At 35.3% G+C, this 22,171-nt stretch overlaps 1 protein-coding gene and 1 long non-coding RNA gene across 2 annotated transcripts in view; both read left to right on the top strand.

Moving 5' to 3' along the window:
• The window catches only part of LOC136041915 (uncharacterized), a 444,858-nt gene that overhangs the window by 387,268 nt on the left and 35,419 nt on the right, over window positions 1-22,171 (top strand). The window lies entirely within an intron of this gene.
• The window catches only part of LOC136041913 (toll-like receptor 6), a 76,258-nt gene continuing 74,220 nt past the window's right edge, over window positions 20,134-22,171 (top strand). The window contains exon 1 of the mRNA XM_065726713.1: window positions 20,134-20,229. The gene's annotated coding sequence lies outside the window, so the exon portion shown is untranslated. The remainder of the gene's footprint in view (window positions 20,230-22,171) is intronic.

A 22,171-nucleotide genomic window follows, 5' to 3' on the forward strand; every position in this document is an offset into this window, starting at 1 on the left:
CATCCATTCCAAATAAAAACTTGTATGCCCTCGGTGCATAGCTTACAACCCTTATGCTGAAGGTTGTAGGGGGGGGGGGTTGTTATCCTCAAAGACATAATTTCCAGAACTTTCAACTACACTGAACAAAATGGCTGTCTCAAAATTTTGATTAGATGTGTAAGGGGAATTGGTGGGTGGGGTGGCGTGTTGCTTTCTAATCACTTTTGACTATTAAAAAGGGCACTAGCCCTTTCAATTTCCAATCACATTAGCCTTCTTTGAGGTTTCTACAACAACAGATGGTCATATAAAATTGTTTATCAGATGTGTTTGGGAAAATATAGGATGTGTGTGTGTGTGGGGGGGGGGTTCATTCGCCCTCCGATCACTTCGAGTCTTAAAAAGGGCACTAGAACTTCTGATTACCAATCCAGTGAGCCCCCTTTAAAGTTCCTACGACCACAATTTCTACAAAGATCTTAAATCCCCCCAAGGCATAACTTACAACCCTTGCCGTGAGGGCTGTCTAGGGTTGTCATCCTCAAAGACATAATTTCCGTACCTTTCAAGTCCGTTGAACAAAATGGCTGTCTTAAAAGTTTGATTGGACGTGTTTGGGGAAATAGTGGGTGTGGGGGGAGGGTTAGCGGCCCTCCAAACACTTTTGACTATTTAAAAGAGCTCCGATTGAGACCTCGAAGTTTCTACGACAACTCCTTCGATATGAAGTGCCCTAGCCTAAGGCAACAAAAACAAAATACATTGTGTCCACATCGCTCTTTACTTAGGCAGCACCACTGCACCACCTATGTACTTGTACTTGTACTTGGGTCACGTTCGAGCCTTGTCCAGGCCCATCGTTGCATCCAGAATTTGTCGACATGCGTCTCTCCATTGCTCTCTTTCAAGTGCGATTGGCTCGATCAACTGGATCCATTGTCTATTCCATCGGTGCCCGTGCTTCTTGAAACCTCTCATTGGCTCGAGGTCGGCTCTAACTGTTGATAACCATGTCTTTTTTTGTCCTCCAGGCTTCTTCTTCCAGTGCGCAAGGGATTGGTATTTCAAGCACTGTTTGCTGAACGAGTCATCCGGTCGGCGCAGTGTATGCCCGAACCATCGTAGACATCTCGCTTTGACAACATCAGAGACAAGTGGTATATCACCACATCTTCTTCTGATGACATCGTTAGGGACGCGGTCAGAGAGACGCAGGCCAAGAATACAGCGAAGACACTTGTGGTGGAAGACATTCAGGTTATTAGCTTCCCCAGCTCTGAGGGGCCACGTTTCGCAATCATAAAGAAGCACAGAGAGGACCAAAGCGTTATATATCCGGAGCTTTGTTCGAAGGGAGACTTCAGTTCGTAACCAGAGGCACTTCCGAAGCTGGATGAATGCTGCCCAGGCTGCGGAGATGCGACTTTGTATTTTGCTTAGAGCTTCGCCCTTGGGATTTATTAGGGAGCCTAGATATTTGAAATTCTGGACATCCTCGATTGGGATGCCATTCAATGTGATTGGAGTTTCATCTATCCCAGAGGTGCGCATCGATTTTGTTTTTGATTGGCTGATCTTTAGTCCAGTAGCAAGGGATCTAGCAGCAATGTCGTCTATCATGAGCTGTGCTTCTATTATCGACACAGCCAAGATATCCACATCATCGGCGTAATCAAGGTCTGTTATTGATAGTGCTGGACTGATTGTCACACCTTTGTATTTGTCAAGAGTCTTCATGATCTGGTCAATGACAAAAGTTAAATAAAATAGGCGATAAGGCACAGCCCTGTCGCACTCCTTTGTCAATTGATATTTCTTTTGAGATTTCTCCGTCAGCTCTTATAAATGCCCTCGTTCCCACGTAATAAGCCTCAATTAAACGGACTATCTTTTTGGGCACTCCATCATCCCTCATTGCATCCCAGATGGCAATTCTCTTTACCGAGTCAAAAGCCGTTACAAAGTCGATAAAGATTTGTATTGTTTATTGCTGGTGTATAAGGCGGTGTTCCAGGATCTGTCTCAGGCTAAAAATATGATCGCAGCATCCCATACCAGGTCTGAATCCTGCTTGATTTGCACCACCTATGATATCCTATTGACTGGGACCCATTCCCCTTATACAGGTCAGATTTAGCACGAGCCAGGATATACAGGTTAGATTTAGTACGGGTTTTTCAATATTAATTTATTAATGTATTTCTTGTAAGATTGTTTAAACGTTATTATTCTACAGCATATATTGTATTTCACCGCTTTTGAAGTTTTTTTTTACTTCTTTTTCTTTTTTTCTTTTTTTAATTCTGGTGTCTTTCATATTATCTGTTTGCCTTGTATTTTGCGAAGTGTTTAATTGTTGTCTTTATTGTTTTATTATTCTTCTTGATTTTGTACGACGGGTTTTCAAATAAATAAGTAAATAGAAATCGGTTGAACAATAACTGTCAGATCCAACACAATTTATTCAAGATTTGATAGCACTATATACTAAATTCCCTGATGACAAACTTTAGCAATTTTTCTCTAAATTTTGACTAGAATCAAAAGTAAAAGTGTTGACCAAAAAATTGACCTTCTAAGATAGACCCTATATTTTGGAGGGAAAAGGTTGCATCGGCTTCGGATTTCCAATAGGCATAGTCAAAACACGACCCCTTTCTTCCCCTAGCCTCAGTTGAAATCCAGCCAACATGTCTGGCAGATATTCGGAGCACATAAATTTATTGCTTGTCCTGGTCTTGAAAAAGGTGAATTATATCAAAATACCAATAAGTCATTCTAGAAATTTTGCTCTATCCTCTACACAAATCTGATGCGTTACAAACCCCAAAAATCAAGTATTTTTTGCTTTCAACCAAGAGTGTAGTTTAAGATAAGAAAAGATTTATTTCAACATAGCGGCCATCACAAGCCCAAAAGGGCCGAATTTGCACTGTAGTGTCAGTACAAAATCCTAAAACTGCAGTCAATAAAAAGTCAAACGATAAAAACTCGTAAGGAAGAATTACAAAGTTTGCAATTGCAAAATAAACACTAAACTATAAGATAAAAGTGGAGTGAGAAGGGGGGGAGTATTGATTTAAAATTTCAACTATGTGAGGGATGAACGTTCTTCTGTATCTTTCAGTGGCAACTCTTATTGGGGCAAGAAGAGGAATTTTTCTTGAAACAGAACGTGGGGGGCGAGTTCGGAAGGGGGAGGGGTAAATTTTCACTAAGAAAGAGAGAAGTAGTACGAGGGTTATGCACGGTATTGTGGGCAAAACGAAAAGAAGTTTGTGCTCTCCTTTCCTCAAGGGTGATTAGATTTGCTCTCCGAACAAAAGAAATGTAAGGCACTTTACCCTCATTGAAGATAACTCTTAGACACCTTTTTGAACTGCCTCTATTCATAAAAAGGTTTAATTGAGGTATGGTAATCTCTTCAGCCAGAGCCCCAGGGGGCAAGAATTAAGGGATGACCAACGTTCTCACATGAGTTGATTTCAGATTCGAATAAGGCCTAAATAGAACACTAGTTTCCTACTTCCCATAGAATTTGGTTAAGATTCAAACAATGTTATACAACTGAAGTACTGCTGACCAGGATTTAGGAACCCTGTCTCCTATACCACATAATTCAGTGCAACTCTGGACATCCCGAGAACACAATTTATACACTAACATTCATTTTTTATAGTCTAGTTCAGATCTGGCGATCTCTTTCGGTAAAAGATTCCAAAGAACCTCATATTTTTTCCTACCAATGAGCAAGAACATATCCAGATTTTGCTTTTTTGGGGGGAGGGGCTTTAGAAAAATTTAAAGCACATCAAAATTTTTTTTATATTCATTTTTGTCACGTTTTTACATTGGACAAACATTTTAGATGTGTTTGTGCATAAAACCCTTCCCTCCTCCCTTGGCTACGGCCTTCCTTTTGTGTCAGATTGGGCTTTGATATTGTAGCTTGTTTTAATAGCTTGTTTATAAAATGGAATTTTAGATATGAAACAAGGTGCCTTTGATTTGATTTCTAAAAACATATTTTAACTAAACAACATCGTTCTTTCGCTCTTTTTATTGGCTTAACATTTTACGCAAGAGAACTAATCAGGTTGAATTAGGCCGAAGTTATTTCAGAAGCCTTAACGTTTATCACAGAAAGCTGTAAAGCCAATCAAGCTTTTGAAAAGTCAGTTTCTCATATATCCAGAAATTAGGAATAAACTGATTAGCCTTCGAAAATGTTTCAAATATTCAAACCAATATCATTAAAAACTACTTATTACCTCTGGACTATAGGAAAGAAATCTCCCTTTTAATCGTTGATTTAATTCTAAAGAGTTTATTTGTAGATTCCGAATATAAAAAAATGTAAGTAAAATAATATTGCTCTTAGTTGGCTGTCCATAACCTACTATTGGAGCTGAGTCTACACACGACAGCAACTTGTTTTCTTACGGAAGTTTCAGATGTTAGTTTATCTGTTTTTTATTGAGCTATTTGTCTACAGACTATTGTAGATATGGACTATTTTGCTACAATCCAGAATTCATTTTAATCAGTTTTTATCAATACTTATTTTAAAGTAATTCTGTTATCTTAATTTTGCGTTTCTGCAGCTTTTGCTAACAGAACATCTATAAATACTCTCTCTAACCGCTTTTTCTTTTCTCAAATTCAAGAGAGTTGTTTGTTTGACTTCTCATGCAAATAAAAGTAGAGTCTCCACTACGGAGCTGTCATAAAAAGCACATAAATAGTTTTTGTTTTTCCCATGATAGTTTAACTCCAGCCTAATATTTCATAAAGGAAAACTAAGCCACGGCACATTAAACTGCTCTGTATGTTGTTTCTATTCACACAACACTCCAAATAAAAAGTTAAACGTTCAGGCATAAATCTTCCGCCAGTAATTGAGTTCCATTCCTTTTAGCCCATTCTTTCTTTATGATAAATTTAAAAACCCGTTTCCCCCAAAAAAAAACTTTCTCAAGGAAAAGTAAAGAATAATGTGAAAGCCTAAAACGAGCACAAATAATGCCATGTAGTAATTAGAAATTAAGAAGAACAGAAATTACTTCTAATTAATAAATTAAACCCAAATAGAAATTCAAATGAATAGTCACATCAAACATAAGTATACTAGATACTAGATACTATGGATAAATGGACTAAAATTAACAAAGATAAAAAGGAAAAGAAACTACAACAAAAAGAAGTAGGGCTATCGTCAAAATGGAGTAGAAAAAAAATAAGGGTATCACAAAAAAGGAGTAGGGTTATCAACAAAAAGGAGTAAGGGCCAGATTGTTATTTGGAATTGACTGAAAATGATTTGTATTTCGAGCAGAGTGGTTTTTTTGTATTTGTTGTAATATAAATAATAAGAAAAAAACAACAAAATAATACCACGAAGGTGATCAAGGCTTATGAATAAAAGTTAGAGTAATTAGAGCCAGGCTACCCCCTCCTCTTACGAACCCTCTAAAAGGCTTGAGTACTATTTATGCTTTATTAAAAATAAAGCGTAGTTTTAAAAGTGTGTTTTTTATTATTAATTAAAAGAGCAATAATTGTGTATATAACACATTCTATAAAAGATGGACGATTAAAACAGGAAGGAGGAATTAAAGTCATGCCAGAATTTCTTAATTCAACTGAATTTACTGGTTGGCCACCCCATGACTTAAAACTAAAGAATAGCACGAAAATTACGCTAATGCACAATTTAAAGATTTCAGAGGGTATTCGTAATAGGACACGCCTGGTTGTTACCGAAAAATGTAACAACGTAATTAAAGTAAAAATTATTAATGGGGAAAAGGCTGACAAAGATTATTAAAGTACTTCTTGAAACTGGGAAATAAAACTTTTCTAAACATGATTTCAACAAAATCAGATTACCTGAGGACAAAACTCCAATTGGTGATTTAATTACAGAACTATTCTGAAATTGCCCTCAAATAAAAATTACAACAGAACAAAGAAAAGCGTTATTTTAGCGACGCTAAATAAAGAAGTAAGTTATATTAATGATGAGATTGTCCTCCATCAATGGTTTCTATCCTTTACTTCCATTCGTTTTATAAGCTTAGACAATGTATTAGTCGCATAAAGCCCATATTTTTGTATCAAGTGTGGCGCGGTCATCTAACCAGCGTTGGCGACACATTAAGAGAAAGTGTATTGATTTTCTTGCCGAAAAATTACAGCAAGGGATATTTAATACCCTCTAAAAAGTAGGTTAAAAATTTACCTCTAGCGTCACTTTGCAGCGCTGACAGAGAGTTATCCTTAATTCATTTTGCTTAGAGCTGCAAAAAATTAGGGAAGAGCCTAAATGGCTGAATTAATTTAAAATAAGAAGCATTCATTCCATTCACCTTTTCAGTTTAACACAGTGCCAGCACAAATTAACAAAAAAAAAAAAAAAAAAAAAAAAAAAATTAGAAGGTGGGTACTGTAAATATTTCTGAAACTGTTCTCAAAGCAGATTGTCGGTGTAAACGAATCGGAAAAACGATCGGCCCTTCAGGAGCAGTAATTTCGATGCAAGATGAGTTTGGACCATTCTACGCCCTCCATACCAGGCGAGAATGCCCCCGCCATAAACGGTCACGATGCAGGGCCCTATGCCCTCCAAATGCAAGAGGAAAATGGTATTCCATCACCCCCAAGCCCCATGAGAGTAAGGCTACGGGGTCTTCTATGCCCAACAAACAAGCTGTTGATGTTAATGTAAGAGTAAATTTATTGATATTTATTAGTGCTAAAAAACTAATGTATATTCATGTTCAGACTAAGAACGGGAGTTATAAGTAGCATCTTACTGGTTCTAAAAATAAACCATTCTCTGAAGGAGGACCCCTCGGTCCCAAAAGAAATAGACTTTTCACCATGCTTTTAGCTATTAGTAGTGTTTTGAAAATAAGGTGCTATTGAAATTCTGCATTCTCCTGTTGAAACACGCTTTACTGTTACCTCTAAGAAGGGGATTTGACGAGTCACTGGTCCTCTGATTAACAATATGTTTCTTTTGTTCTTCTTAATAACGGGGGAAATTATCCGGGGGCCCTTGCTATACTTTTGAGGCGAGACCCCAGGGAAATAGCCAAACATAAAACATTCTTTTCATGCTAATGACTAAGATCTTCATGCTTCTAAAAATAATGCAATCGAACCTTCAAAACTTTTTGAAGAGGGTATTTGAGGTTACTTAGAGTAATATTCCTTTTCAGCATAATAACGGGTCCCTAAACCCTAGATCAATATCTTTCTCACAGCTTAAAAATATAAAATGCTTCATGAGGTAAGAGTTTGCATTCTTATTCCTGGCCATCAATGATGACCTCCCAGCATGGATCAAGAATCTGCTGACCGATGTCTTTCGGGAAGAAGAAGAAGCAGCATTGGATGTCAATACCCCCTCAGTAGGTTTTTTAAGACTCTTTAGAACATTATAATACCTGAAACGTAAAGGGGGAAAATTTAAGCGGTAATTTCTGGTCATTGAATTTCAGCTCGTGGTGTGATGGGCTATGGACCCGAAGAGTCACTTTGTACAAGTATGATCATTAAATTCTTAACTGGTAGTGAGGTCTCAATACATTTGATGGGTATTTTTGGACCCTATACAACGGACTATTTTGAGACTAAGCAACAGACTGGTGCAAAGTCGTACGCAGTTTTCCTGGATACGATCCCTATGAAAAACATACTCTACCCACACAGATCTCCTTAAAAATAAGTGCTGATCTACGTCAGTGATCCGACCTATTTTTTCATCACTGATTTTAAGGTTCAGGTTCATTTTAATAATATTTAAGTTACAAAATGTGCAAAGCCCGGCTGAGAAGACAAATTCGTACTGCACGGGATGGAAAAAAACCTTCTTTAAATAAATAAAACATCCATACTTCACTACATGCAATTCAAACTAGTGTAATTAAACATATTCCCCCGTCAATTGCCAGGTCAACAATACCACCCGTTCACGCATCCAGCGAAATAAACATAGAAATAAATAAAAGATACCAAGAACCCAAGAGAATGCCCAGGTCCAGTATCATCAAAAACCAGATAAAATGGGAGCAAACTTAACATCCCAAAGGCGACCCCAACCAACCAGCAAGAATTCACTCATCACAAAATTTTTTCAATAAATCAATATAAATTTAAGTTTTCGTTTAGCTGTTTTAATTGATTTTGAAGTATCCAATTTAGACTTATAAATATTCCAATACCGAATTACCGAGTTTGGAAGCGAAAATTTTGATCTTTCATTTTTATTCTTGGCTGATACAATTTATTGAAATTTCTAGTTAGATGTCCATGGTCAATACTTTTAAGCGGAAAAGGCTTCGAGGAACAAAAAAACAAGGGAAGCAAACCACGGTCATACTTCAGTTTGAAGAGGATAGATTCAACCGTCACAAAATGTCTTAAAGGAAGAATATTAAAGAAGTAATACAGAGAATCAGCTGACGACTTCGCTGGATATAACTTAGGGGAAGGCAAGTAGCTCTTAAGGACCCGCAAAGCTTTGTTCTGTTGTCTCTGAAGTGGCTTAATATGAGAACTAAATGCGTTAAGGTAAACAAGTAATGCAAACATTAAAAGAGAATGTAAAAGTGCATAATAAAGTGATCTCATTGCTTCAAAGGGAAGGGATGACCTGAGTATTCGCATTATCCCTATATTTCTCCCCAATTTCATCCGAAGATTAGATATACGAGGCTTCCATGATGGATTAGAGTCACGGAGGACTCCAAGGTATCGCATAGTTGCTGCTCGTGAAATCTTTATTTTAAAATCACTTGATTAAATTAGTTGAAGCTCAGGAACTGCATCGTTACAACGCGAGAAAACGACAAACTTCGTTTTGTCGGCGTTAAGAGCTAGGTAATTTGACTCAAGCCACAATAGAAGATGGTTGAAGCTTCTTCCCATGCAAGTTTCAAACAGCTCACATCTTTCCCTGCGACAGTACACGCAGTGTCATCTGCAAATTGCAAATTTAAACCAAATATTCTCATTGAATTATTCAGGTTGTTCACATAAATTAAGAAAAGTATTGGACCAAGTATTGACCCTTGCGGGACACCAGCGGTATTAGATTGACGAGTCATTTCAGATGAAACATCACCTTCATCAACATACTGAGAACGGTACTTAATACAAGATACTATTAGGGATTTTACTGACCCTCATATACCGTAATGATCCAACTTATGTATTAAAATATCATGAGATATTGAATCAAACGCTTTCCTAATGTCAAGAAAAATGGAAGCTGGAATTTCTCCACGGTCAAGAATATCATGGACATAATGTATTAGTAATAGGACCGCATGATCGGTAGAGTGACATTTGAGAAATTCAAACCGAAGGTGATTTATCATTTCAAAATGATCTAAAAAACGCACTATTCTATTAGCGTATTTTTATTGAGTAACCGTGTCTTTTTGTAAAAAAGTATTTTATTCGGTTTAAGTTCACTTTTTAATTCAGAAACAACATGAAATGATCAGAAGAGTCCACCAACACTATCCTTATTAGATTTGTCTCGAAATTCGTCATAATATTGTCAATCAGTGATGCCGATGTTGCAATTAATCTTGTAGGTATGCTACAAAGTGGTATTTTTTGATACTCGTGATTTTTCAAAAAAATTGTAACCCTGAATTCGGACTGAAGAAGAAAGATTATCACTAAGAAATGTTTCACATACCCCAATAAACAAAATATCATGACTTTATTGACAGTGAATAGATATAAAATTATTTAACTGGATATTTTGCACACATATACAGTGCTCATCATCAGTTTTACTGCTGATGATGAACACTGTATATGTGTTCGAAATATCCATTTAAATAATTTTATATCTATTCACTGTCAATAAAATGTTTCATCCTTATTTTGAACTGTTTTACTTTCGTCATGGAAAGGCAGTGTGGTCTTCAAAGTTATCTACTGGGAAGAAACGCCGATAGAAAATCCAATTTACTAATAAGACCACGACAATTCCAGAATATTGACAGAAATGAACCTGGAGTAGCTACATGATCTATATCATTATTGTTAATATATTTATTTTTGAGGAGAGCCGCCAGAGATTCGTCCATATTACCAAAGTTTTCTTTCACTAAATCATTCGCTAGAATTTGTTTAAGGTCAATCAGCTCCACCTCTAGCCTACCAAGCCTATTCCCAACATTTGTAAATTTAGACATTAATTCTTAATAGATAAATAATCGCAAGACGCGCCCCAAGTGAGGCAGGCAAAACAACAGTGAAAGGAAAATTAATAACTGAGTACAATAAAATACAGTTGTACACTTAAGAACCTGATCTACATCTACAATACAAAACAAAAAGAACAAAAGAGAAAACAACAAAAGACAAAAAACCAGGACCATGATTTCTAAGGCTAGATCGTATTTGATTTTTAACAAGCCATGATACGACCAGAAAAAAAAACATATATATATATATATATATATATATATATATATATATATATATATATATATATATATATACATATATATATATATATATATATATATATATATCATTATAATCTTCACAGCAGTTCACTGATAACTGTTAAGCTTCATGATGGTCATCGTATTTTACCCACTTTTCAGAGCTCAGGTGACATACTTCTAACCATAGATCCGCTCCCTTTTGTTTGATCCTGGAGGACTCACATTTTCCAGCTTCGCGCACACCTTTAGCCTTAGCAAGAAGGCTGTTCCTGATATCGTTAAGTTTGGGAGGATGATCAGACACAACGCGAACTCCGGACCTTTTAAGCTTCCCCACATTACGCATAATTAATTGCACATCTTTGTCGTTACTAAAGGAAAGAAAAACTGGTTTTAACATCTCAGTTTTCGATGAGCCTCGCCTAGTGGTAATGTTATTGCTTATTTTAGACCCCAGTCTATACAAATTGTCAATTGTAATAGGGCTAGAAATTCCCAAAGTATCACTGATCCATGATTTCATGTTAGATTCCAGGGTTTGGTTACCCTTTTCGTTTTGTAGACCATGAATGATGAGGTTTTTTCTTCTGCTTTTTAAGTCAATTAGTAATAGTTCTTTCGACAGTAATTCACAGGAAGCTTTATGAGCATTCAGTTGACTTTCGAGTTCACGAATCCTATTGCCAAGATCTATTCCATCCGATTTTATGACTTCAGTATAAGCTTTCAAACTCACAAACTTCAGTGACCGTTTTGGTTTGCCAAAATTATATCCAGTTTATCAAGTTTCATCAGCTTGGCATTAATGCTAACTTTAAAGTCCTCAAAATCATTTTTGCTGACGCTCGCAATCATAAAATAAATCAATAATAACGATCTAGTTAGAATCACCTTAGATCATTCCTTGCTATTAATAATAATCTTATGCAAAAAAAGGTTTTGCACGGTTGACTTTAGCCAGATGCTAAAACCTTGAATGAACAGCCAGAGAATAACAATTGTCTTACTGTATTAATGATTTTATCCAAAAAAGGTGTCTCCAGATAATGACTTGAAAAATAACATCCCAAATCTAACCCAAATTTCTTGTAAATTTTATCCATCTTTTTACAGACAATATCCAACCACGTTAATACATCACTTTCCAGATAAATTTTACAATAATTCCCCAATTTTTACACGCTCTTTTTGCCCAAAATTATTTAGCGAATAATTTTATTTGCTAATAAAATCTAATAAAATAAAAGTATGTGCCCTTTCAAGTTAATGCATTATACATTTCATCATCTATAAAGTGCAATGTAAGGAGGAGATGCCTATTAAAATCGCACTTTTTGTACTTGAATGAGTTGACTTAAAGATTGTGGGAAGAAACTATAGGAATATAAAAAGCGGATTCTATTCAAGTACGCATTACCATTTTCAATCATTGTCCATTTGAATTCTATGAGCAGCAACTTCTCAGATGATTTGGGCATGATTTTATAAGAAAAAGACTCGTTTATCCCATGTACTGTGCATGTGCATTAACTGTGCATGTAAACTTGTAGATAGTATTGCTGTCTAACATTTACTTTACAATATTATTGCGCGAGATTCGAAAGATACTCCCTCCCGATAAAATAGGATTACTTCAATGATTTCTATTACCGACTGCCATATCTCAACTACCCTCAAGAAACTTTTCTTGCAAACCCAACACATATCTTTTTTTAATGGCCAACTTGTCTTTAGGTGATAGAGTCATTGAATAATTTGTATTGCACAGCCGTGAAATTGACTTGTTGCTTCCCAACCACACTTTCTTCCCAACCCTATGTGACAAATTCCTCTACCGATTACATTGTATTATTCAAGGCTCTTTGCCCGTGGGCGAAAGTGACCGCAAAGACTTCATGCTCTTTAACACTATTCTAGTTTGATGGATCACGCACGTCCATGAGTTTGGCCTTGATGTCTACTGCCACCTTGGAACTCTGCAAGAGCTAATCCTAGAATTTCTTAAACTACAAAATGGCATTGTCACCCTAAACCGCCTCCATGGACTGCTATTCGTGATGCTTACAGTGCCTAAAATTATGTTTTAATTTTAACTCTGTATGGAATCCTGAAAGACATACTGGACGATAATGACGTGAATTGTACTTCTTATCCTCATTTATAAGCCGACCAATGTGGGGAATAGGAAATAAATATCCAGTTGCATCAAGTTCACTGGCAGGCTCGTACAGAATCCATACCCAGTGTTTTAATGATTCAATGAACGAAACCCTCGCTAAATATATTACACCCTTTTTATCTTCCCCTCTTCATATCCTGTATAATACTGTAAAACTGTAAAACTCCAATCTTTACATGTTCATTTGCCCTCTCAAAATTGACTCTCCCCTTGAATGTTTCAGTATATTGTCCCTTTAAACCATTAGAATCTACTTTAGGAATCTCTACCCCTACTCCCATTATCTGCTAAATTATCCAAATGTGTCTTATTGACATAGCCTTCTGAGGGTTTATGGCCTACCACGAGGACTGAATAATTGAGCCACTCTAAGCCCGCATCGAAACGAAAATGCTGTACACCTTTTCAACCCTTTAAATGTGCATTGTATTTTCTAAAATTATCCTTCCCTATACCACCCCTTAAAATAAATTCTTTTCAAATTTTGTTACATTTACATCTAAACAAAACTGCTTACATTTACAACAAAAACTTCTGGCCTTCTCCCATATTCATTGTGACTTTATAACCTATTGAAAATACTACCCAACCAATCCAAAAAACGCCCTAAAAATTACACAAGTCTGGGTGAAGCGTTAGCATCTCCATTTGTATCTAATGCGAGTACATATCACCTGTCTTTTCAATTAAAAAAATATATATTCAGCGATAGATGCTTTCAAGCTGTCTTTACTCCTGTCTCCCAAATGTGTTTTGTATTGCGATAATTTGTTTTGCGCAGCAGTAAAATTGACTTATTGCTATAGCTGCGAGTACACAATTTTCCCCACCCAATCTCTCAAATTTCTCTACCGATCACATTGTAAAACTTGAGTCTCTTTACCCGTAGGCAAAAGAGGCTGTTATGGCTTCATATTTTTTAATACGATTCAAGTTTGATGGATCCCACACGTCCATGAGTTTGGCCTTGATGTCTTCTGCCACCTTTGAACTCCAAGCCTGTATCAAAACGAAAATGCTGTTCACTTTTACAGCCCCTTAAATCTGTATTTTATTTTCTAACATTATCCTTCCCTCTACTTTACCTTAAAACAAATTCTTTTTTAAATTTTCTATGAACAAAACTGCTGATCCGCTCCCGTTTCCATTATGACTTTCTAACCTATTAAAAATACTACCCACCCAATCCAAGAAACGCCCTCCAAATTATGCAAGACCGGATGAAGCGTTCGTATCTCCTTTTGTTGGTAATATGAGTATATACCACCTGCTTTTCATTAAAAAATCTACTTTTAGCAATAGATGCTTTCACGCTGTCCCTATATCCTGTTTCCCAAATATGTTTTTCGAGAAGTACCCAAATCTTGCTGTCATAGGAGTGTGCTATGTCAACAGAATCCATATGTACAATATCACTTGTAAGAACTTTGAATTTTGATCCCCAAACTCAGGTCTAAAAACGTAAATACTGTGCAAAATGGTATCGGCAAGGTAAAATTTAGGTAAAACAGGGATGAGCTGGTGCCCCTTTGTTTTGGTTCCCCCATATTACAGTGAGGGGCGGGAAACTGTTCTTTCAGAGCCCTCTCGACCTTGATAGATGGCACTTGCACTAAAGAACTTCACAAAAATTCAGCATCAAGGCCAATATCCCTCACGAAAATGTCGAAATCAAACTTGCGAGAAGGTCTGCTAATAGGGCCCAACCCAGCGCTGTAATCCCCCTCATATTCACTTTCCTGCAAATACGTACATGAATTGTCGAGAAATTAAAGTGGTGGCAACAGGATAGTCATTTTAACGTAGGCCCCTTCTGATGCAGGTATGTGAACTTGGTAAATAATGAGAGCTTAGTAGTTCATCGAAACACTCTTGATTTCATACTATGAAAGAATTTATATTAGGTTGAAAGAGAATAGAATACTTAAGAGTGACCCTTCGAATGTATTGAGACCATACTACTTCCTAAAGGTTTAATGGCCATATATGAGGAAAGGGGCCCTTCGGATGTATTGAGACCACACTACCAGTTATGAATTAAATGACCACAAATGGGCCTCTTAAGGGACCCTTCGGAGGGGATCTTCTTCCCTGGTAATTGGTGGTCCTGAAGGGCCCACAGTAGGGGGTACAGCTTCATTTGCTATTGCCTTTTTCGCGGGAGGAAGACATTGGTTCAAATTTCCCTTAAAAAGAAATACGATTTTAGTTTTCAATGAAGTGAAAAACTGCATCTACTGTAGTGAAAAATATAGCTCGCTCCTATCGCATCCCCACCTCTTCTGTATCGATGCTAGAGAACCATAGTTTTCACGGCCCGCGATGACAAAAGAAACTTTTTAAAGAAAAGTAAAGAATTCAACTAAAAAAAGAATCAAATAATCTACCTTAGTATTTTTAATTTCTCAAGTATTTTTTTTGCTTTTATTCTTGCTACGATATAGTTACAAAGTCGTTATATAGTTACAAGTCGTTTAAATGTACTTTCTAAGCAGCCATTCTTCTTTACCATTGTTAAATCTATATCTGCTCCCCAGCTTAAATTGTTATGTAAGTAGCTTTTCAAAGAAAAGCTTTTAAAATATTTGTCATTATCCCCCCGTCAACTAATTTTAGTGCTTGTTTATTTAGAGAGAATAAAATAGGTTCTATTACACACATCAGAATACCATATCGGGGCAAGTATGCAGAACCCATCTAATTTTTCTATTCCCCTTTTTTCAAGATATAAAAAAGTAACTAAACTAGAATTTTACGAGAAATATATATTATAGGTCACTCTAGAAGAGAAAGCTACAGAATCAGTAAACTTCAGATTTACAACTAGGGGTCAGGAGCTTTTATTGTTTTCAGAAAAGGACGCTTGTTTCCTTCTTTAGTATAATAAAAGAATATCATCCACTCCCTTTCATTGATAAAATACATTAATGTAAGCATATAGTCTGATGTTTTCCAGATAAAAGCAGCTGCTATAAATGTGAGTAAATTTTCAATAATTATTTAACGGTACGTTTGATAGGTGTCCTAAAGAATTTTTTGCAATCTGTCTGAAGGCATTAATTTAGAAGAATAAGGGATGCATCTTCTCCCATATAATAGTAGCTCTCGGGCGGAAAATAGGGCTTTACACCATTAAGGGTTTAACAGAGCTTATACTTTTCTTTTTAATAACTTGCTTGATTACACTTTCGATGAATTTTTGCTGGAAAATAAGATTATTCTATAATTTGTTAGAATCATGCAAAAGCATAAGCAACGGGGATTTTAGATGTTTATTTAATATAGAGAATCATAGTTGCTCAAATTCAGGTGTTTCTACCTTATTGGTAGAGAGGCGTATAGAAAGCGAGGCTTACCTGTTTGTATCTTTGAGACATATCCGTTTTTTAAAAGTTGATGTGATACGCTCAAGATCTTATGTAAGACTAATAAAAATTTCCGTCCTAATAGCCGTTTTTATGCCCCCCAGAGACAATAGAGTTACTCGGTTCCCTATTAGGATAGTAGCGAATGACGTTTCTGTTTTCCAGGAAATAACGGGAATCCTTTGTTCTGAGGAGAATCAATAGTCTCTATAACGGTTCTCCATATAGAAATGGCTTCAAATTTATGACCACGAAATGACGGATACTCATGAATATATTGGTTTGATGTAAGGACTATGCCCTTACTTAAGAGGGTAGCCCCCTGAAGGTTTTTAAAAGGAAGTCATGATTTGGTGGGGTACTCGTAGGTTTTAAAAATTACATTAAAAGAAATACTGGGGTTAAGAAGTCCTAAAGGGTTTAATTAGAGCATTCAAATAAATCCTGGGTAAAGAAGTCTCGAAGGTTATTCAATGTATCAGCCAAGGATATCCTAATCTAGCGGTAGGAGGGGGGGGAGCTGAAGGTTTTTTAAAGACTCTCAATTATGTAAGAACCAAAGAAACCCAGATTTGGTGGAGTCTCGTATGTTTTCTAAATAGTTATAGGAACTATTAGGTAAAACCTGGGAAATCCTGTGATAAAGAAGCCCTTGACGGTTTTTCCCACAATCTTAGGTTTTTAAGCATAACAACCAAAGAGAAAAACATTTCCTATTATATAACATACACCTGTATCTTAAAGAAGTTTAAATATGTTTCGGGATCGGGAGTCAAAGGGATAGAGATTTCTTAAAATCCACAATGCCCCCACTACTAATTTCTGATAGTAATTTCTTTTCGTTGTAACTTTGAGCTTGCTGTTCATTGCAATATCTGTTTGTTTTCAATTTCATTTTTTCAACTAGTTTAACATCTGCTCGCATTAGGCTTAACGCCTCATATAAGCTATTTTCTGCTTGTTTTAGGTTCTAAAATAACTTTTAACTTGTTTATGTAAAACTCGTACAGTTAAAGAAAAAAATTCAAATTATTTCAGGTATTTTGAAAATAAGAAACATTTTTAATGCTAAGAAATATATTTGCATATCAAATATCATGAGCATTCTGTTTAAGTACATCTTCAGCACATATATATTTATTCAGACATATGCTGGTATTTGTTTCTTTGTTAGAGTGAGGGGATTTACTATAAGAAAATTTAAATTTTGCCTGTTTCGTAAAAAGACGCAGGAAACTATTTGAAAAATCGGGAATTTCTGGAAATTTCGGGTTGGGCAGGGACCTTCGCACACCTTGTACTTATAATTTTTTTATTTTTTAGTTAACACTTCATTTGTATTACTACTTAATTTCAATTTGTACTTTTTATTTAAATAATTTTAATTATTTTTAATTGAGTAGCTATTAATTTACAACAGATTACTGTTAATCAAATTGTATTTTATCAACATTTTTTAAAACAAAAAATTCTGAATTTTTATTTTTGTTCTACTCGCGTTGAAAATTGGAACTATTATCCTCAATAGCACAAAGACCGCCCAGAAATCAATCACATCATCACAATGGAACGAGTACATACCACAAGAATTCCCAATAGGGCGAATATTTAAGGATTAATGTCATGTCCTGGCTTTTCCAGTTTTTATATTCCATGATATTAAAAGAGCTGGCAGATGTTTGAAACTAAACTTATCATCGTCTGTTTTGATGGTGACAAAGCTAAAACTGATGGTTTGTCCGGAAACTAATTTTTTATAATCAATGCAAGGTTATCAAGAATTATATCTCCTTTTTTATGATCTACAAATGAAAAAAGTTCTATTACGCTTCCAAATAAAAATTATGAAGTCATTGCGATTGTGAGGTTATTAAATAATTATGTGTTTGGTATTTAGCTACGAATTAAAACATATAATAATCTGTGATTTAACTAAAGGCTATTATAATGGGTCAATAAAAATTTCAAGTAATTTTCACATTAATGTCTTATTTTTAAACACTTTAAAGATGATTTGATTCTACTAATATGCCAATTTGTATTTACTCCTGACTATATAGCCAAGGTGGAGTAAATAAGCGAATTAAAAAAAAAACTGCTAAAGAACCGGAAAAAGAAAAGAAAATTTGGTTAAAACTTGGTTTTTCTTTTTAGTTTTTTAGCTGTCTCATGGAAAGGGAGTGCTTTTTTTCAATTCCAATAGGAAAAATGGTTTGAAATTCATCAACCATTCGGTACTGAGAGACTGGGAATTATGTACACCATTGAAAAAATTAGCGTGGGGGAACGCGCATGCAATGAATATCTTTTGGTCAATGTTGGTATTACCTGAACAACTATTTTGGGTCAGGAAACTATTGTTAATAGATGCATTTTGACTTTTTGAACATCTTTTCTCTCTTGCAAAAATACCGCAAACTCACCGTTATGGAGTTATTATATATTTACACGTTAGGGGGGGGGGGGTAAAGCACAGAATATATTAAATACAGAAATGGTTAGTTTACGTATTTAATATATGCTATGATTTACCCCCACCCCCCTAATGTGCAAATATATAGCCCAAATTTGTTTCTAAACTATTACAGATTCGCGATTTCAAACATCCGATCAACGAAAACGGAAATGATTGCAATTCTATATGTATAAATACAAGAATATTTGGGCCGGAATAATTCCATAACGATGAGTCTGCGGTAGTTATGCAAGAGAGAAAAGATGTTTCAAAAGTCAAAATGCATCTATTAACAATAGTTTCATGACCCAAAACAATTTTTCAGATAATACCAACATTGACCTATCTTTTTATTACAAAACTGAAGATCCTCAATTATTTCTTGAATCATTAGGAGAAGATTATTAACCTCTTCAAATAGGGTACTTGAAAAAACTGTTAGGTACCTCATGAATGCTATTTGAAAACACCTAGTATTCGTGAAGATCATGGGCATTTAAGAAAAGAAAATTGATTGAAGATTAACTCCAGTGGCCCGGTCCCGTCCTTAACTAGCCCTAAAAGACACCAAGCCTCCTGATGTTGCTTAATTGTTCATATTTATGGTAGCAAGGCTTTAGAAATGTATGGTCTGAAAACCCACTCGTCAACTTTTTGCCTTGGGAAACAGCAATACCAGCTAAGATAACTTATCGGGGGCGGATAGTAGATGCACTGACAGAAAACTTCCATTGGTAATGGCCCAATATCATATCTTTGGTTACGAAATTTTGATGACATATTTTCGGCAAGGTCGTATTTTATTTTCATTCAAAAGCATTCTGGTATATCAGTGCCCTTACGTTGATGCACATTTTTTTTCTAAGTATGCTCTTATTCCTTACAAACGGTGAAACGCATACTATACTATCAAGGAAAACTTTCTGTTTTTCAAATGTCAGAGTCAACACTTAATAGGGCTTAGACGCAGCAAGCGACTCGAGTGAAGAAAAAAAGATCTGAAAACAACTAAGAACCGAAAATGACGCTCTTTCCTTTTCGACAGGTTTTTAGAGAATGGTAGACCCATTTTTTGTGGTAGTCTCTGTTCGTTTTAAATTTGACTAGACTATTCATTTTAATTCCTTTTTGCTATAGCTTTATAAGAACTTAATTTTGTTTTTCACTTTTCTTAGAAAATCTTTCATCTTTGGAAAATATTTTTTGAATAAATGTACATAGAAAAAACTTTAAAAAGTATCCAAATCGGTATATATTTTAAAGTACCGTTTCAATACTACCTTGGGAAATAAATACAGCGACAAGTGTCCCCGCCCTGGTACCTCCCACTGTGAGGTGTCGTGAACACTGGATTTTCTTCAGGTAGCCCGAAGTGATAAAAAGCAAAATATAGAATTTGTGTAGATCAAACTAGTACTAACATTTAAAAAAAGCAGATCTTCTACAATCATGGGATTCATTGGATGCCATCCAAATATTAACTAAGAGACAATTTGCCTTTACTAGAGACTCATTTCGTGAATACAAAGCCTCAGTGGTCCAAAGCTTAACAAGAAAATCTCCTAAGCGTCCTTATTGGGGAGAGGGTGCTCATATCATATCCACAAAAGCGCCCTACGGAGCTTGCTCTCTATCTCTTTGAGTTTCGTTTATTACCCTACTCCCTGTCGCATTTTGTCGGTAGTAAGAAACTGCCAATAGAATTAGCAGCTTAGAACGAGAAGTATATAGATAATTGTGAACAAAAGGAATACTTATACAGAAGTGAATGTAAGAGTAAGCTTTTATTGATTAGATTTATATTTTTGCAAACAAGATACTGAATAAGACGAAATGGCAAAGAAAGCAAGATAAATCTTGCCTCCTTTTCATTTAGAATATAGGATATAGCAAAATATTTAGAACTATGTTCCCTTATAACAAATATCAAATATCGCTTAAATATATATATATATATATATATATATATATATATATATATATATATATATATATATATATATATATATATATATATATATATATATATATATATATATATATATATATATATATATATATATATATATATATATATATATATATATATATATATATATATATATATATATATCACAGAGGGCTTCAGTATAACAGGAACCGAGTAAAGAACGAACCACATTGTCAATAATGGTTGTGCTACCAAGAAATTCACGTAAGAAGATATAGAAGAGGGGAGTAAGGGCTACCGCTAGGTGCTTACCGCTTAATGTCCTAAATTCTTATATTTTTCTTTACACTATCTTTAGGTTCTGTAGAATTTCCTCTTTTATTTTTTTTTTTTACCACAGCTTACCCCCCTTCCATAAAATGACATCTCCTTAAATAAAGTGGCGTCAATATCTATTTTCCGACACTAATAGATAATTTAGGAGCAAAAAGGACAAAAAATTGAAGTAAAACTGAAAATCAATGAATTTAGAAGAATCAATAAACTTAGAATAAAATTTTCATGGCCTCCAGTGATAACCAACACCCCCGTGCAGCATGTTTTCGATAAAACACCGAAAGACACTAAACATATGGGTTACAAAAAAGAAAGAAAAAAATAAAACAAATCAGGAAGAAACCGCTCTAACGATTTGCCCAAGAAGTCCCCATCAACTTAATTTTGTCAGTTCTGTAGTTGTTTGGATTAACAAAAAAGAAAATCAAGTAAACATTAAATATGAGTCAAGACTATAGTATTTATTCATTCATCCTATAGCTTGTAAGCATAATTATTGACTTTGTAAAGAGTATTTTTTCCGCCATCACTTTAAACAAAACAGATGATCTTACAAACTTGGAAAGGATTCCTTCGATCAAAAACCTGAAACCAGATTGACTTTTTAATAGTTTAAAGTGACTGGAGGACAACAAAACCCCATCATGTGCCCTTTTTGCCCCTAAAGACATCCTCAAAACACCCTCGAGGTATTTGGATTAGAATATAAAGGTAGCCATTCCTTTAGAAATATAGAAAGGTTCTGAAATAAGCAATGCTATCCGCAATTCTTCCGAGGCTTCCAGGAAAGGGCCCCAAATCATACAGAAAGTACATTCCTTCCATCTACGTTTATTTTAGTAGGAAAGACGGTAGCACCATGTTAAAACAGAATCATAAAAGGAATTGTGATTTGTGTCATCAACCACAATTTTTTTTTTATGACCGTGGAATTCGATGACGCAATGCGAAAACGACCCACGTTCTAAACTGGTGCAAAAACGAGCTAAATTTCGAATGTGAAATAATTCATTTAAAAAAAAAAACAAAAAAAAACAGTCAAGCCCTTAATCGTTACGAAAATGCTCTTATTGGTGACTTGAGGCAGCAATGAGCTAACCTTAGCGCGCAAGCCAAAACTAACCTGCTGCATTCGGACTCCCTTCCTCCAAACCTTAACAAATTTGTAGAATGCACTATATATAGTTCTAAGTTAAAGTAAGTGACAGGGAGGAATTAAACCAGTCAAACTGATGTTCCATAACGGGTAAATTTTCAGAGCCATAAGATGTTTATGGGAGCACAACAAGCATGTATGTAAGAAAATAGAGAAAAAGAAGCTTCAGGGCCTAGTCACTTACCGGCTAATTTCCTATTTATTGTGTTTTTCTTCATATAATTATTGTTTTGCTCTGTTCTGTTCTGACGATATCTGAACCCCCAATAAAATGATGTCTTTCAAAATAA

This window comes from Artemia franciscana, unplaced genomic scaffold (genome assembly GCF_032884065.1).
Source record: "Artemia franciscana unplaced genomic scaffold, ASM3288406v1 PGA_scaffold_49, whole genome shotgun sequence".
Classification (NCBI taxonomy): domain Eukaryota; kingdom Metazoa; phylum Arthropoda; class Branchiopoda; order Anostraca; family Artemiidae; genus Artemia; species Artemia franciscana.